The sequence below is a fragment of the Carcharhinus amblyrhynchos genome, unplaced genomic scaffold, assembly GCF_965287045.1.
Source record: "Carcharhinus amblyrhynchos unplaced genomic scaffold, sCarAmb.v2.hapA scaffold_42, whole genome shotgun sequence".
Classification (NCBI taxonomy): domain Eukaryota; kingdom Metazoa; phylum Chordata; class Chondrichthyes; order Carcharhiniformes; family Carcharhinidae; genus Carcharhinus; species Carcharhinus amblyrhynchos.
The window spans coordinates 291,364-305,308 of NW_027649783.1; the positions used below are offsets into that span (position 1 = coordinate 291,364).

A 13,945-nucleotide genomic window follows, 5' to 3' on the forward strand; every position below is an offset into this window, starting at 1 on the left:
AGTTACTGAACAAACAGTTTAATCTCGCGCAGACTCATCCAACCATTTTTTTTTGTGAGGAAATTATTCCATTTGTTTTTCACTCAATGTTCCATTGAGGCGTTTAAGCAGGATAAGGATGTAAAAGACAAAAAAGGTATCTGTTCAAAATATCAATTTCAACCAAATAAATGGGTAATTTAGCAATACAACGAATAAAACAAGGGCATTAAGATGCGCCAAGAAGCAATATTTACTGATAGAATTTTTTTTTGCTTTTTCGCTTTTGAAGCAGAAGCAGAGAGAGAGAGGCCAGACCCAAAAACCAGGGAGTGAGGATTAAAAGTGAGGAGTGGGGAGGGGGTGGCGGGGTGGGTGGGGGCGGGGAGGGGTAGGGGGCGGTGGGTGTGGGGTGTGAGGGGGAGCGGGACTGAGCTAAGAAGCTAGGTTTAACTGACAATGTACTTGCATTCATCTCTGATTGCACACTCTCCATGCTGGCTCGGCTAGGTTCTTGCAATAGTTCTGTTGGAAATGGGTTGCATTGAATTTCGGAATTCCTCAAATCCTGATCTGTTTTGTGCATTGGTTTCTGTGCATGGAGGAGAAGGGTATCTGTGTCTGTACACACTCACTCCCTTTATCAATGTCCTGGTTCTTATCCCATAATTTATTTACCCATACTTACTCTCCCTGACTCACACACACATTTCAACTTACTTATTCATTCAGGCTCACTCAAAGGCCCTGATTGGATCACACACTCAGACTCACTCACCCAAATTCACTCACTCATCCTGACTCACTTACACACTCAGACTCACTCACCCAGACTCACTCACTCATCCTGACTCACTGACACACTCAGACTCACTCACTCACTCAGAATCACTACTTCACCCTAACTCACTCACACACCCAGACTCACTCGCACAAGCTCACTCAAACACCCATACTCCCTCACCCAACCAGACTCACTCACTCAACCAGACTCACTCACATAACCAGACTCACACCCTTACCCAGACACACTTACATATCCAGACTCACTTACACATCCAGGCTCACTCACTCAAGCAGATTTACACACGCTCAGGCTCAATCACTCACTAAACCAGACTCAGTCACACACCCAGTCTCAATCACTTCTGCCGACTCACTCATAAACAAGGACTCACTCACTCACACAGACTCGCTCAGGCACAAAAACTCACTCACACACCCAGGTACAGCGATAGTCATTATTTCAGAGTTTCAAACATGCTGAATCACTTACTCTGATACATTCACTCACAGACTCACTCTATCACTCAGAACAAATCGCTTACTTAGCCTCTGTTACTCACTCATTCACTCCCTCACTATTTCACTCACTTAGATCCGCTCACTCACTCACTCAGAAAAACTCAGTCAAACACTCGTATATCATACGAGAGACAGAGCGATAGGAAATCTGTCATACATATAGAATCTTAGAATAGATTAGAATAGATTAGAATGGATTCTATTCTATTCCAAGAATCCAAAGAGAGAGACTATTCGGCCTTTGCCTGTGTGTTGCCCTGTACAAGCTCTGTTCATCTCGTTTCTTTCCCAGTCATTGACTTATAATCCATCAGATCCTTTCTCGTCAGATGCCTTTCCCATTCCCCTTTGACAACCCTGATTTGATGTTGCCTCTGCCACACTCTCAGACAGTCCAGGCCCTAAACACTCAGCACATTAAAAAATATCCTTCATTCCTCTGCCAATGGGAACAGTATTTCTTCAACTGCTCTTCTTGGGTAGCATTTTCCAACCTACAACAGTTACCATCTAGAATGTCAGTGGCAGCTCATACATGGGGACACCAGTACCTGGAAGCCTCCCTCCAAGCCACACCCCATCCTGACTCGGAAATGTATTGCTGCTCCTTCACGGTCGCTGGGGCAAAATCCTGCCACTCCCTCCCTAACCGTTAAGCTAACAGCACTGTGGATGTACCTGCACCTCAGGGAATGCAGCGGTTCAAGAAAAAAGTTCATCACCTCATTGTCATGATCAATTGGAGATGGGGAATGAATGTTGGCCGAGCCAGTGAGCTCACCTTACATAAATAAATAAAACAAGTAAAAACTCGCAACCACAACCTGAGACTGACAGATACAGAATCAACCTCGCTCACATACATGTGTTGGATACACAATGAATTCGCCAATCACACTCACTAACAGAGGGTGTCATGAAGTCAAGATGAAGCGATAGTTATCCAGTTGCAGTTAAACCAGAGTTTTACACAAGAACAACGAACATCTTAACACAAAATGCAACATGTTAACCCGACACCGAACATCAGAGAACACGAAGTTTTTTTTGCCGAACAGAAAACACCTTCACGGAGAATATGTTTACATAACAGGGAAAATGTTTACAGAGCAGGCGACATATCAGCAGAACTGATGAATTTTTTGACACGCAATGGATCATATTTACACAGCCGGACACACATTTACAACAACAGGGAAGCATTTTACACAACAGCAGAAAACACCTCTCATCAACAGATAGAACAGATACAAAACAGGAAATATATTTACAAACAGGAAAACACGTTACACAATAACAGCGAACATCACTAAACAGCAGAGAGAAAGGGTGGTGAATCTATGGAATGCTCTGCCCGTTCAGGTGGTGGAGGCTGCCTCGCTAAATATTTTTAAGACCCGGGTTGATGGGTTTTTGATAAGAGAGGGGATTAATGGTTATGGGGAGAGGGCGGGTATGTGGAAGTGAGCCACGACAGGTCAGCCATGATCTTATTGAATGGCGGGGCAGGCTCGAAGGGCCAGACGGCCTACTCCTGCTCCTATTTCTTATGTTCTTATGTTCTTATGTAAAGAGCAGGAAATATATTTGCAAACATATATTTTCAACACAAAATTCCTTTACATCAGTGACTGATTGTCCAATTCCGTGTATGCTGGTGTCCTATCACTTCACCTGTCGTTACATGTTTCCAGACTTTTGCTACTTTTGTGTCTGTCTTTCTCTTTTCAATGCATTCTTGGTGTTGTGTAGTGGAATTATGTGGCCAGACTTAGCCTCCTGACGCTGCTGCTGGTGTGAAACAATCTAGAATTGAAAACCTGACTGGCGACATTTATAGACAGCAGGACTTTATCGCTCCGTGGTAGAGTAGTGTAGCGGAAGCGTGCTGAGCCCAAAGGCCTGAGGTTTGTCAATCGAAATATTCTTCTGGTATTTCTATAAACAATAATGATAAAACCACTTCACTGCAAATGTGCAATATTTGTGACTTTTACGTGAAGATTATAGACAGGTAAGTACATTGGTTGTCTTTTCCGTGAAATGCTTCAATCTGCAGTAAAACACTTTTATATCCACACAAGCTGCAAAGCCTTTGAAAATGCACCAGTACATATTAGTGAAGAAGCGAATGGTGTAAGGGCACAACTTCAGAATTTGCGGACAATGTGAAGTTTGGAAACATTGTTAACTGCGAGGAGAATCGTGCAAAAATTCAAAAAGGAGATAAACAAGTTGTCGGAACGAGTGGACAAGTTGCTGATGAAATCCAAAGCAGAGGATTGTAAGGTGATTCATTCTCCTTGGAAGATTACAGGCAGACTGCAAAAAGTAAAGGAGCAGACGGAGCTGGTTGTGCATGTGTATCAGTCATTGGACAGACCATTAAACTATCTCTCCGTGTATGCTGGTGTCCTAACACTTCATCACATAACGCCAAGAATGCATTGAAAGGAGAAACACAGTAAAAAGTCTGACAACACCAGGTTTTAGTCCAACCTATTTATTTGATAATATTCTCACAAGCTTTCGAGGGGTTACCCTCTTCGTCAGGTGAATGGAGAGTTCTGGCCTCAGACAGAGCATATAAAGCACAGACAGTTTAGAGATTACTGATTAAAATGCGAATCCTTACACCTAACCTGCTGTTCAAGACCATACACATCTCTTTAAACTGTGATCAGTGCTCCTACCACTCACATTGTCAGCCACTTCAGGTCTTGAACAGCAGGTTAGGTGTAAGGATTCGCATTTTAATCAGTAATCTCTAAACTGGCTGTGCTTTATATGCTCTGTCTGAGGCCAGAACTCTCCATTCACCTGACGAAGAGGGTAACCCCTCGAAAGCTTGTGAGAATATTATCAAATAAATAGGTTGGACTAAAACCTGGTGTTGTCAGACTTTTTACTGTGTTTACGCCAGTCCAACGCCGGCATACCCACATCTTGAAAGGAGAAAGACAGACACAAAAGTAGCAAGATTCATTGTCTGGAAACATGTAACGACAGATGAAGTGATAGGACACCAGCATACACTGAGAGATAGTTTAATAAAGCATATTGAATTGTACCCTTTATTAACAGGGGCTTCAAGTGTATGAACAAAGAGGTTATGTTAAGATGATGTAAGACGCTAAAACATCCACAGCTGAAGTATTGTGTCCAATTCTGGAAGTCACACAATCGGAAGGATGTGAAGGCATTTGAGAGACTGCAAAAAAGGTTCATGATATTATTTGTAGGACTGAGAAACTTCACTAATGGGAAAGGATTAGAGAGTTTGGCACTGTTTTCCTTGGAGAATTGAATGTTGAAAGGAGATTTAATCGAGGTACTAAATCTCAAGACACACCTGGGCAGAATGGAAAGGAACAAACTGTTCCTACGCCTGGAATAAAAGAGATGAGATTTAAAGTTATTATCAAAGGGGGGAATAGAAACACGAGGAAAATGTTTTCACACATTGAGTGCTTAATGTATGGAATGTACTGCTGGAGAGTGGAGGATAGTTCAACTGAAGCATTCCAAAAGGAATTGGACTCTTATTTAAAAAAGGGAAGAATGTGCAGAGTTCCAGGGAAAAGGCGGAAATGCTCATTACCTGTCAGAACGTTAATATATTGTTATTCATCACTCATCACTGAATCGAGAATGAACTGTTCCCTGCCGTTTCGAAACAAGGTGAAGTGCAGGAATGATTAAATAACAGAAGAGATTTTGGTGTAAGTCTAAAGGAAAAGGTGAAGAAACCAGATATGTGTCTAAAATGTGTTGATGTTGGCGGAATGATAAACAGGTGCCTCCCGAAAGGAAAGCAAGAGTAAACATGAGAATAAAATAGAAACCTGCAAAGAAAATTTGAAGCAAAATGGAGCTGAGTTTAATGTCTGAAATTGTATCTGGAAGGAGATAAAATGTTTTATTGAGGAATGACTTTCTGTTTCTGGAGTTTACACTGGGCTTTATTGGAACATTATAGGAGGCTGAGATGGAAACAAAAATCAGCATAAATCAAGATCAAGGATAAAAATGGCTGGAGACTGAAATCCGAGTGATGTTTCTTGACTGAACAGAGATGCTTCATAACGCAGTCACTCAGTCTGCTCAATATAACAGTCAGCTTTATCAACGTAATAACACCTTGAAATTAGAAATATAGAAACTAATGTTACACCTGGAATGCGTGGTTAAGGCTCTGAACAGTGAGGACGGATAATGGAACGTCAACAATTCTGGTCCATTTTCCTATTTCCTCAACAGATGATTTGCTCGCACCAGTGCTGATGTAGAGGTGCCGGCGTTGGGCTGAGGTGGCCACAATAAAAAAGTCTCACAACACCGGGTTAAATTTGGAATCACGAGCTTTGGAGCGCTGCTCCTTCTTTCGATGAGTTGAGGGAGGTTGACAAATAGACACGAGCAAAATAGAATGATAATTACAGATTGGAGTGAGAACAATGGTTAGAAGGCGCATCTTTTCGGGTAATCAAGCCGTTAAAAATACAGACAGTAAGGGTGGAGAGAGAGATAGTCACAAGTTTAAGAGGTGTGGATTGTCTCAATTCAGGACAGTTAGAAGGATTTTGCCAACACGAAAAGTATGGTCGCGATGGGAAAGGACATCGCGGGAAAAAAAATACAAGAAAAAAATGTATCAGACGTGACAGCCGTCAAACTGAACAGAACCAGACATCCATTAGACAAATACTCCCAGTGCCTCAAGAGAAGCCCTTTCCCCAACTAAGTGTTTGTATAGTTTTATTTGTTGCTCTTGCACTGACAGGTAACAGTAAATCACAACCTCACCAACCAGTGACAGCCAGTTAAATAACCATCCCACACTCGCTGATAATGGAGTTTCTGACAGTGACAGTTTCTGACCATCCTCCGATTGGACCTGGAGGGAACCAGATTCACTGTCAGAGCTGGACTTTCTTACAGAGTGGGTGACAGAGCCAGGTGAGCGATGGTGATGGAGTGGTGACTGTGAGAGCATTTGACCAAGGGTCAGTTCCTGACCATCAGAGTGGTGATTTATTTAATTAGTTATCGCAGGTCCCAACAGTAGGTGGACACTCTTAAAATGAAATTCACGAAAAATCCTCACCATCACGATCTTTCTAATGGAAAATTCAGCTTCAATTTGCTTTGAGTGGAAACTTTGTGAAATGAAAGAACAGGCCTCAGAATTGATCAATGAGTTCCCAGTAAGGAACAATTGTAAAAAGGTGGCTTCAACCAGACAAGCCAAGTTCAGTTTCCAAACTGCGCTCCGGGCTCTCCTGGTGCCTGATGGAATCAGCAACTGAGGAAGTTCCGCAGTTAAAACTAATGCAAATAACGGCGAGTGTGGGGCGAGTGAGCGATGGTGGTATAGTGGTGAGCATAGCTGCCTTCAAAGCGATTGATACGGGTTCGCTTCCCTACCATCGCATTGATAATTAATTTGGAACCTTACCTTACCGGCCTCTTGGACTTTAAATGGAATGAACAAAAACAGGGCCAACACAACATTGGACAGAAATAGAGATGCTTTGTTTTATTTTCTCTTCCGATGTAATTAGATTTCAGTGGAAAAATATTTAAATAGAAAAACAAGTCTCCGACCTAATAAATGAATTCAGAGACGGGGATACAAAGTATAAGTTGAGGAACAAATTTCAGCTCACACTATGTGCTCTGCACAATCCTGGTTCCTGATGAAGTTAATATATGCACATTACTGAGGTGGTTACATTATTCTGGTAAATAAGCAGCTGCGATGGCTGAGTGGTTGAGGCGCTGGATTTGAAATCCAATGGGGTTTCCCCACGCAGATTCCAACACTGCTCATAGCGCTTATGGTTGGAAATGTTTGCTTCAGGCAGCCATCCTGGGGAGTTTTTGCTGTGAAGTATTTGGATCTCCATCATGCATTCAGCTGCATGGTTCTGGGCCAGGTTCAGGCAGCTGAGTTTGGAAAGGACACCTGGGTATCCTCGGGTTGGTATGGACAAGATGGGCCGAATGGCTTCTTTCGGTGCTGTCACTTTGGTTCTTTCGATGTTTCCATCAGCAAAATCATAACGTGAGTAGAAGGAAAAAATCAGCATCAGGATCACAAGGACAAAACAAGGTCTGATGTCAGAGGAAGATTCTTATGTAATGACACACAGAGCATAAGAAATATATTTCATCAGAATACATTGAATGAATGAGAATTTCAAAATGCTGCTTAGATGAGAAGTCATCGTGTTCATTCAAACGCATTGCTACAAGCTGGTCATTACTGGGCGTTAGGTGTTCCTGGCAATAACGGATTGGGAATGGAAGGAACAGGTTCACATCTGCACATTGTCAGGTCAAACTGTGTCTCAGATTGACAGCTCCCAAGAGAGGTTTTCCTCTCCTCTCGCTCTGTGCTCTGGAATCTCGGGGATTAGTTGGAGTTTCCCAGCTCAGTAACTGTTAAAGCCTCTGAGGCCGGAGATTCTCACAGTGTCTGTTCCCAGATCGTTCACAATAGAGAGTGTGAGTGTGAGTGAGTGAGTATCAGTCTTTCAATTCGATATCTGACAGCTGCACAGTGAACCCATATTCACTCGCTGCAAATTAACAGATACAGTGAAAGAAACACAGAAACAGAACATAGGAGCAGTGATCCTTCCAGCCTGCTCCGCCATTCATTCTGATCGTGGCTGATCCTCCAACTCAATATCCTGGTCCCACCTTTTACCTCCATATCCTTTGATTCACTTTGTCTCAAGTGCTATTTCTAACTGCTTCTTCAAAACTGCTTTCTTTTCTGAAAGAAATGGCGGAGGTGATAGTGGATGCCTTGGTGATTATTTTCCAGACGTCGCTGGATTCCGGGGAAGTGCCGGAAGATTGGAAAACGGCAAATGTTACGCCGTTGTTTAGGAAGGGTGGCAGGCAAAAGGCAAGGAATTATAGGCCGGTTAGTTTAACGTCTGTTGTAGGTAAAATGTTGGAATCCGTGATCACGGAGGAAATAGCGAGGCATCTTGAGGGGAACTGCTTGATAGAGCAGACGCAGCACGGTTTCGTTCAGGGGAAGTCGTGTCTGACGAATTTATTGGAGTTCTATGAGCATGTGTCAAGGGCGGTGGATAGAGGAGAGCCGGTGGATGTGGTCTTTCTTGATTTTTAGAAGTCGTTTGACAAGGTACCTCACAAGAGGTTATTGCAGAAGGTCGGGGACTGGGAGTTGGGGGTAGGGTGTTAGCGTGGATAGAGGATTGGTTGTCAAATAGGAGGCAGAGAGTGGGGGTCAATGGGTGCTATTCGGATTGGCGGTTGGTGACTAGTGGAATGCCCCAGGGGTCGGTGCTAGGGCCTCAGCTATTTACCATTTATATAGATGATCTGGAGGAGGGAACCGAGTGTAGGGTGTCGAAATTTGCTGATGACACCAAGATTGGTGGAACGGCAAATTGTGCGGAGCGTGTGGAGAGTCTGCAGAAGGATCTAGATAGGCTGGGCGAATGGGCCAGGAAATGGCAAATGGAATTTAATGTTGGCAAGTGCGAGGTGGTCCACTTTGGTAGGAATAATGGTAGGAAGGACTATTACTTACGTGGCGAAAAACTGCAGCAGGCGACGGTGCAGAGGGACATCGAGGTCCTTGTGCATGAGTCGCAGAAACACAGCCTGCAGGTGCAGCAGGTGGTCAGGAAGGCGGATGGGATGCTGGCCTTCATAGCGAGGGGGATTGAATATAAAAGTAGGGAGGTCTTGCTGCAGCTGTATAGGGCAATGGTGAGGCCGCAGCTGGAGTACTGTGTGCAGTTTTGGTCGCAGCACTTACGCAAAGATATTCTGGCCTTGGACGGAGTGCAGAGGAGGTTCACTAGGCTGATACCGGAGTTGAGGGGGTTGAGCTATGAGGAGAGGCTGAATAAACTAGGCTTGTACTCGTTTAGAAGAATGAGGGGAGATCTCATTGAGACGTATAAGATGATGAATAGGATGGATAGGATAGAGGTGGAGAGACTCTTCCCGCTCAGAAAGGACAGTAGGACTAGGGGACACAGCCTCAAGATAATGGGGCGGGCGGTTTAGAACGGAGTTGAGGAGGAACTTCTTCACTCAACGGGTGGTGAATCTCTGGAATTCTCTGCCCGTTGAAGTGGTGGAGGCTGCCTCGCTAAATATATTTAAGACGCGGGTTGATGGGTTTTTGATAAGCGAGGGGATTAAGGGTTATGGGGAGAGGGCGGGAAAGTGGAACTGAGCCACAACAGATCAGCCATGATCTTACTGAATGGCGGGGCAGGCTCGAAGGGCTAGATGGCCTACTCCTGCTCCTATTTCTTATGTTCTTAAAACATTCAATATTTTGGCCTCAACTACTTTCTGTGGCCGGGAATTTCACATCCTGTCCACTCTCTGGGTGAAGAAGCTTCTCCTCATGTCTGTCCTAAACTGTCTATCCTGTAACCTCAGACTGTGACCCTGGCTCTGGACACTCCCAAACATCCTTCTTTCATCTACCCGGCCTAATCCTGTTAGAATTCTCTAGCTTTCTAAGGAGGCCCCTCATTCTCCTGAACTCCAGCGAATATAAATGTAACCAACTCAATCTCTCCTCATACCTCAGTCCTGCCATCACAATAGAACATAGAACATAGAACATAGAACATTACAGCGCGGAACAGGCCCTTCGGCCCACAATGTTGCGCCGACCAGTCTTATTTTTAAAAAAAAACATTGACCCACTAATCTAAACCACTCCTTTTTCGTCCATAAACCTATCCACCAATCTCTTAAACGCCCCCAAACTAGGCGCATTTACAACTGCAGCAGGCAGGGCATTCCAGTCCCTCACCACCCTCTGGGTAAAGAACCTGCCCCTGACATCCGTCCTATAACTACAAGGATCAGTCTGGTAAACCGCTGCTTTCGCTCTCGAACAAGAACATCCTTCCTCAGATAAGAAGACAAAACTGCAGCTGTGGCCTCACCAAGACCCTGCATAATTGCATCAAGACATCCCTGCTCCTGTACTCGAAGCCTGTCGCTATGAAGGTCACCATGCCATTTGCATTTTTTACTGCCTGCTACAGCGGCATGTTTCCCTTCAGTGACTGGTGCATGAGGACACTCTGTTCTGGTTGCACATTCTCTTCTCCTAATTTATGACCAAACAGAACATAATCTGTCTTCCCGTGTTTGCGAACAAATTGGATCACTTCACATTTATTCAAAATATACTGCATCTGCCAATCATTGAGCCATTCGCTCAACTTGGCCAAATCAGGCTGCAGGATATGGTGTAAGGTGACTCTGAGATAAAGGGATGGAGAGAGAAACGAGGTGACTGCAGTCTGACTCTGACTCTTCAAACCAGTTATTGCGCCCTTGTTGAAAGTGAATGTGCCTGAGAACAGGAGAAAAGCAGATCATGGGCCAGGGATTTATTTTCTGTGAAGAGTAAAATAAACTTGTAACCAGTCAGTGCCTGGCTGAGAACTGGCGGGGGGTGGGGGAGAGGGGGGAGGGGGGAGGGGAGGGGAGGGAGACTGCATAATTAAAATTCACATAAATATTTTCATGATCCATCTGTGCCTAATGGAAAATCTAGTTTAAAATTATTGTCAGTGGAAAATTTGTTAAAATGAAAAAAAAAGGACCTCAAAACTACTCAATGAATTCTCAGCCCGAAACAATAGTTAAAAGAACAAAGAACAAAGAACAGCACGGCACAGGAAACAGGCCCTTCGGCCCATCGAGCCCGCGCCGCCATTTTAACATTGTGTTTTTCCTCTTCCACCCTTGACCAATGTCTCTGCTTATGGCACCCACATTGGAAACCAGATTGAGGGGAGAATAATTTCGGGACAATTTGTTACACCAATCAGCCTAATAGCAAATCTTTGGGATGTGGGAGGAAACCGGAGCACCGGGAGGAAATCCACGCAAGCACGGGGAGAATGCGCAAACTCCCACAGACACTGGGCCAAATCTATGTATCTGCACAGCAAACAGTGATAGTCATTGAGCTGTAGTGTTGCGCAGCATCTGGTCCAGTTTAAGCGTGCACAAACGACGCGAAGTACTAGGCTATTCTCGAAACATCCAAGAGCAGCCCACGCACGACCCACCACGTGTATGCCCCTCACTGGACAACAAGGTGGACCGACACACTTGTGCAGGAAAAGAGAAAAACATCAACACATGTGACAGTTGATTTCCAGGAACGTCACGAGGCTCTGATCCTTATTTAAAACAGTCTCCTATATCCCTCATTCCCATTTCGCTCATGTGTCTATCTAAGTACACCTTAAACAACTCCAGCGTGCCTGCCGCCACCACCTTACTTGGCAGTGCATTCCATACCCTCACAACCCTCTGTGTGAAAAACCTCCCTCTGGCATCCAAATTATACTTCTCCCCCCTCACGCTAAGCCCGTGCCCCCTGGTGATATTTGTCTCCAATCTAGGAAAAAGCCTGCCACTGTTTACTCCATCTATACCCTTCAGAATCTTATACACCTCTATTAGATCCACCCTCAATCTCCGTCTTTCTAAGGTGGCTTCAAACAGTCCAGGGAAACGAGACAAGCCAAGTTCAGTTTCCAAACTGTCTGATGGACACACTTCGTGTCTGATGAAATCAGCAACGCAGGTAGTTCCGTAATTATAACTGATTAAAATAACAGTAACGGGCCAACGTAAGCGATGGTGGTATAGTGGTGAGTATAGCTGCTTCCCAAGCAGTTGACCCGGGTTCGATTCCCGATCATCGCATTGATTATTTACTTATAACTTTATCCACTTCCTCCTGTGTTTTCAACCGAGTGGACAAAAATAGGGAGCGAATACAACATTTGACGATAATAAAATACAATAGAGATTTCTCTTTTTCTTTTTCTTTTTATTCGGGCCTAATTTGTTTGTAATGAAAAATTACCGAGATACAAAAACAAGTCTCTGACCTAGTCAGTGAGTTCTCCGTCAGAGACAAAGATACGAAAGTAGAGGAACAAATTTCAGCTCACACACTGTGCTTTGTACAATAACGGTGCCTGATGAAGTTAGTATGAACGCTACTGAGGTGATTATATTAGGAGGCGGAGTTGTGGCGCTGCGATGGCCGAGTGGTTAAGGCGTTGGATTAGAAATCCAATGGGGTTTCCCCGTGTAGGTTCGAGTCCTGCTCGCAGCGATTATCGTTAAAATCGTTTGCTTCCGGCAACCCCAGAGCCGGAATCCCTTCTGGTACTTTGGTGCCGAGTATGTGGATCACCATCATGCTTTCAGCTCCATGGCTCCGGGCCGAGTGCAGGAAGGTGAGCTTGAAGAGGACACCTGGGTGCCCTCGGGCTGGCATGGACAAGATAAGCCGAATGATTCAGTGCTGTTCCCTTTCTCTGGTTCCAGGACGGAAATCAGAATGTGAGCAGATTGTAAAACAACAGCATCAGGAGCGCAAGGACAAAACAAGGTCTCATTTCAGAGGAAGATTCTTATGCAATGACACACAGAACAGAAGAAATAAATTTCATCAGAATACACTGAATGATCATTTCAAAATGCTGCTTGGATGATATGACATCGTGTTCATTCAAACACATTGCTGCAAGCTGGTCATTATTGGGCGTTAGGAACTCCTGGTTATAGCAGATTGGGAATGGAAGGAGCAGCTTCACATCTGCACATTGACAGGTCAAACTGTGTCTCAGATTGACAGCTCCCAGGACAGGTTTTCCTCTCCTCTCGCTCGGTGCTGTGGATTCTCGGGGATGAGTTGGAGTTTCCCAGCTCAGTAACTGTGAAAGCCTCTGAGGCCGGCGATGCTCACAGTGTCTGTTCCCCAGATTCAGGGGGCTGCAGCCAATCAGAGCTGTGCCTGGGTTAACCCAGAACTGGTTCAAATGGTGATATTGTTCACAAACTGAATTCTGTTTGATCAGATGTAGATGCAGATTGTGTGCACTCAGTCGCTAAACAACAAGATCCCGCCTTCATATTGAGTTGATGAGAGGGGATGGACGGATAGAGTGAGTTAGAGCAGTGAGACACAGACCGCCAGACAATGCCTCAATGACAGAAATCCTTGTAAATTCCGGCTTTATGCAGAGAGATTCTCTTGGAGAAACAGAAGCTGCAGTCTCAGTTCTCATAAGAACATAAGAACTAGGAGCAGGAATAGGGTCCCCTTCAAAACCATCATGGCTGATCTTTTTGTGGTCTCAGTTCCATTTACCCATCCGCTCACACTTAATTCCGTTTTTGTTCAAAAATTTATCTATTCTTGCCTTAAAAACATTTAGTGAGGTAGCCTCAACTGGATACAGAATTCCTCAGATTCACAACCCTTTGTGTCAAAAAGCTCCTCCGCAGCTCAGTCCTGAATCCGCTTCCCCTTATTTTGAGGCTACCCTGCACCACCTCCCCCCTCCTCCACCGGCCCCACCCGCCCAGTTCTAGTTTCACCCGCCAATGGAAACAACTTCCCTGCTTCTATCTTATCTATTCCCTTCATAATTTTATATGGTTCGATAAGATTTCCCCTCATTCTTCTGAACTCCAATGAGTATACCTCCAGTCTATTCAGTTTCTCCTCATACGCCAACACTCTCATCTATGGAATCAACCTAGTGAATCTCCTCTGCACTCCCTCCAGTGCAAGTATATCCTTTCTCAAGTACACGTTACC

At 44.5% G+C, this 13,945-nt stretch overlaps 2 non-coding genes across 2 annotated transcripts; both read left to right on the forward strand.

Moving 5' to 3' along the window:
• The first annotated feature begins 11,961 nt into the window (after positions 1 to 11,961).
• On the forward strand, positions 11,962 to 12,033 carry trnag-ccc (transfer RNA glycine (anticodon CCC)). The gene has a single exon. It is a non-coding gene; the product is annotated as a tRNA-Gly (tRNA).
• A 336-nt stretch (positions 12,034 to 12,369) lies between these two features.
• Positions 12,370 to 12,451, forward strand: trnas-aga (transfer RNA serine (anticodon AGA)). The gene has a single exon. It is a non-coding gene; the product is annotated as a tRNA-Ser (tRNA).
• Positions 12,452 to 13,945: the final 1,494 nt, after the last annotated feature.